The sequence below is a fragment of the Elephas maximus genome, chromosome 3, assembly GCF_024166365.1.
Source record: "Elephas maximus indicus isolate mEleMax1 chromosome 3, mEleMax1 primary haplotype, whole genome shotgun sequence".
Lineage (NCBI taxonomy): Eukaryota > Metazoa > Chordata > Mammalia > Proboscidea > Elephantidae > Elephas > Elephas maximus.
The window spans coordinates 153806497-153810949 of NC_064821.1; the positions used below are offsets into that span (position 1 = coordinate 153806497).

General features: G+C 43.3%; 1 non-coding gene across 1 annotated transcript; it reads left to right on the top strand.

Moving 5' to 3' along the window:
- Positions 1-3799: 3799 nt before the first annotated feature.
- Positions 3800-3870, top strand: TRNAG-CCC (transfer RNA glycine (anticodon CCC)). The gene has a single exon. It is a non-coding gene; the product is annotated as a tRNA-Gly (tRNA).
- The last annotated feature ends 583 nt before the right edge of the window (positions 3871-4453 follow it).

Sequence of the window (4453 nt, forward strand, 5' to 3'; positions counted from 1 at the left end):
ACCTGGTATTCTCCGTTTTTTACATTTTACCCATTCTGATGGGTGTACGAGGGTATACCATGGTGACTCAAATTTTTGTTTCCTTTATGAGTAATGATGTTGCAGGTCTTTTGTTATGCTTTTTGGGTATTAAAAAATCCTCTTTTGTGAAGAGAGACTCTTCACTTTTAATTGGTTAAAGTTTTTTTTTCTTTTGAAACAAATATTTTTATCCTAGAATACATTTATAAGTACAGAAAAAATTCACATATATTTCACAACCAGTTTCCTCTATTATTAGGGTCTTAGATGGTGCATTTGACACAATTAATGAACCAATATGGATACATTATTATTAACTGAAGTATGTATTTCATTCAGGTATCTTTAGCTTTTACATAATATCCTTTTTCTGTTCCAGGATACATCAATACGTTTAGTTGTCATGTCTCCTTAAGTTCCTCTTAACTGTGACAATTCCTCAAACTTTCCTTGTGTGTGATGGCTTGACAATTTTGAGTATGTATCTCAGTTGGGATATGTCTGATGTTTTCCTCATGATTAGACTGGGGGTATGGGTTTGAGGAGGTAAAACCCTATTCCATCACATTAAATCAACATGACTTACCACTGTTGATGTTAATCATGGTCCCCTGGATGAGGTAGCGTTCCTCAGGTCTTTGTTGTAAAGGTGCTCTTTTTCCCCCCTTTCCAGACTGTTTGTTTGGAAGGAAGTCGCTATGAGTAGCCACATTTAAGCAGTCGCTTTTGTGCCACACCTCTTTAAGCCCAGAGTACCTAAATTATTTGGGATTCTTTTACAAGGGACATTAATCTAGTCTTATGACAATGGGGGCATTTATATTTACTCATTCAATAATTTGTGTATATTAATATGAACTCATGAATGTGTATTTTATACTCTGGGTTAATCTAACACTACTGAGTGTATATTGTTGCTATTATTTTAGTTTGGCCATTGGGAGCTCTTTCGATTGCCTCTTGTGTCCCTTTGACCTACCCCTATCATTTCGGTTTTTTAAATGGAGTCCTTGGTTGGTGCAAAGAGTTAAGTGTTCAACTAGGTAGTCTGAACCCAGCCAGAGGCACCTCAGAAGACAGGTGATCTGCTTCCCAAAGGTCACAGCCTTGAAAACCCTATGGAACAGTTGTACTCTGCCTACATGGGTCACCACGAGTCATAATTGATGCCATAGCAACTAATAAATACCTTTCTTAAGGTCAATATTTATATTCACTCCAGTTAAAAGCCTAATTTATATTTCTACCTGCAAACGTAAGCTGACAATGTTAATAAACGCACTTATGGTATGTGGTGTACAGATCCAGGCAGATTCTCACTGCTTCTGCCCACCCTTCTCTTCTACTTTGTCTCTGTATGTTCTTATTTCTGTCTAGATCAGGGCCACTGCAGCTGCCAGTGCTTTGCTCAGCTTCACTCCTCCTTGGGCACCCCACAGCTCTATGGCATCAAATGACGCTGCTGAGGGCAGCTGAGTGCAGGAAGCTGGTGCAGTTGAAGATCACAGGCTCTTGATTCATCCAGGCTCTGGCCTAAGGGTCCTACTGACTGCTTCCTGCCAGCTCTATTTGGATTATCACCCATAATCCTCACCCTTCTGTGGACCCTAAGGCTGTGGCCTCTAACAACTTTACCACCACTGGGTATCTGTACCACCTCAGAGCTACTCTCTTTCCTGGAGGTTCAGTTGCTTGATTCCCCACTGTGTGGTCAGCACAGTGCCCAGTCCAAGGCCCAGCATGTGAATCACGGATCAACAGTGATGTTATGATTCTTTGCCTGGGCTCCTCGCATCTGCCAGGAGAATAGGAAAATGTTCCTAAACTTTTCATACTACTGTAACAGCAGAACTTACTTCCCAGCTTGTAAGACATACTGCAAGGGTGGTTACTGCACTTCAGGCCAAGCACTAATTCCTTCAGGATCACACCCTGGTCCCCTAGGGTGCCAAACTACTGTGTAGGCAAACTCTTGACTATCTTTTACTCCAATATCACTGCCTGGTTCTCCACAACTTCCTCATTGACAGCAGCATTGCTCCTGGCTGCTGGATCTTGGCATAGACCAGATTTTCCTATGGAATAAAGAGTCCAGCCGAAGTAGAAAAAGGGTTACTGTTCTGGTCTGGTATGCACAATAAAAACTTGTGCAGTTGCACCCAGATGCAGTAAATGAACTGTGGTGGAAAGAATAGGAACCACACATTGGCCAGGAATCAAAACTGGGTGCACCTGTACTACCATTGAACCACCAGTACTCCAAATTCAAGGCTGCCTGCATAGCTCATAACACTCCCAATGCCCTTGTTTTTCCCTGAACTGACATACCTGAGTGACTAAAGAGGAGTGGTTAAGGGAAGAAATCTTGGAGTGAATTTTCATTTACTTGCTGTTTTTTAGGTCTCTGTAACACATAATAGTTTAAACACAGGACCTTTTTAAAATTTTTATTCTGCTTTAAGTGAAAGTTTACAATTCAAGTCAGTTTCTCATACAAAAACTTGTACGCACATGATTATATGACCCCAGCGGCTGTCCCTACAATGTGACAGCACACTCCTTCTCTCCACCCTGTATTTCCCGTATCCATTCAAACAGCTCCTGAAAACAGGACCTTTCAATCTTTGGTCTCTTCCGGCAACTCAAAAGAGGCATCAGAGAAGAGAAGCTCAAGAATCACCTAGACCTCCTGGAGTACCTCAGACACATCCCCAAACATCCAGCCTCCTGAACCACCACTGGGTACTGAATGCCTGTCTGGGAAAGAGCTGGAACCCATCTCAAGCTTGGAAGGAAAGCTATGGGAGGCAGCAAACAATTAGAGGGCAAAGAGGTTGCATCAGCCAGTGGAATAAATGACATTCCCTTAGGTTCATGCAGATTTAGGACCAGAGATAAGAGACTCAATGATTTCTGATGTTTTTGTATTGAGGTTTGTTATGGATTGAATAGTGGCCCCCAAAGATATGTGGTATAAAGCCTAACCCCTATACTTGTGTTTGTAATTCCAATTGGGAATAGGGTTTTCTTTGTTTTGTTAATGAGGCAGAGTCGGTATAAGATGAGTCTTAAACCAATCAGATTTGAGATATAAAAAGAGCAAATTACGCCTACAAGCAAGGAAGCACAAATGGAGAACCATTGATGCCACTCAGAGATTACCAAGAAACCGAGGAGGAGAAGCCGAAAGAGACAAGGATTTTTTTCCCAGAGCTGACAGAGACAGCCTTCTCCCAGAGCCCAGGTCCTAAATTCGGACTTCTGCGTCTGAAACCATGAGAAAATAAAATCTTCTCCGTGAAAGCCTTCTCTTTGTGATATTCCTGATACAGGAGCCCTAAGAAACTCAGACAAGGAGTATCGCCCAACTGGAGCCCTGGTGATGCCCTGGTTAAGAGCTTGGCTGGTAACCAATTCCACAGTTTGAATCCACCAGCTGCTCCTTGAAAACCCTACAGGGGAGCCCTACTCTGTCCTAAAAGGTTGCTCTGCTATGAGTCGGAATGGATTCGATGGCAACGGGTATTATCCAGTTGGGAAGCGCCAATTTCCGAATTAGTCTCTTTTAAGTCGAATCATTTTATCTGAATGCAATTATCATTACTTTAGACTGTTGCCTGAAACCCTGTGTTCTGGGCATCTTTTATGTGCTAGCTGTTTCTTCCAAAGAGAACACTGTTTAAACAAACCCACTTTAGAATTGCTTTTTACAAGTCCTGCCAGAGTCTTTTTCTGAATTGCCATAGGGACATAGTCAGGCAAGAACACCTCCACACAGGCATTGGTGGTTCAGTGGTAGAATTCTCGCCTCCCATGAGGGAGACCCGGGTTCGATTCCCGGCCAATGCAAGAAAATTTCTTCCCCCTCCCTCCTTCACGTGCCCAAAGCAGTTCCACTTCCTTCTCTGCTGGATTATCCATTGCACGGGCAACATTAGTCATTTTGCCGTCCCGCTCAGGAGCGGGAAAGGAAGAAGATAAGAACTATACACCTGGAGTTATTTCTGGAGCAGAAGACATTAAGGAGTCGATCTGAACTCGATCTGAACTGGCATTTTGGGTCCCTCTGAACTGGGACGTGCGGTGATCCTGTAGGGGTTAGTACTGGGCATGCAGAGCAGCAACCACATGGCCAGACCTGGTCTTTGAAATGGCCAGTGGGGTGGGTGGGTCTCTGCAGTTTTATGTGCATGAAATCCAAACAGTTGTTACTTTTATCTTTTCTCTTCAAGAACCCCTGGAATCTGAAGTGTCCTTTGGTCATTGATTTAAGTCCTGGAACTTGAACTGACCACTGGGCCACATCTCACTATGCAGTGGAGGAGAAGAAATTAAATTCCTGAAAGGAGAGAAGCAGATACTCCGGTTGGGGAGGCCTCTGGCGCCCAAAGAGGAGAGACCCTTGTGGTGGAGGAAATTCCTAAGATGAGGA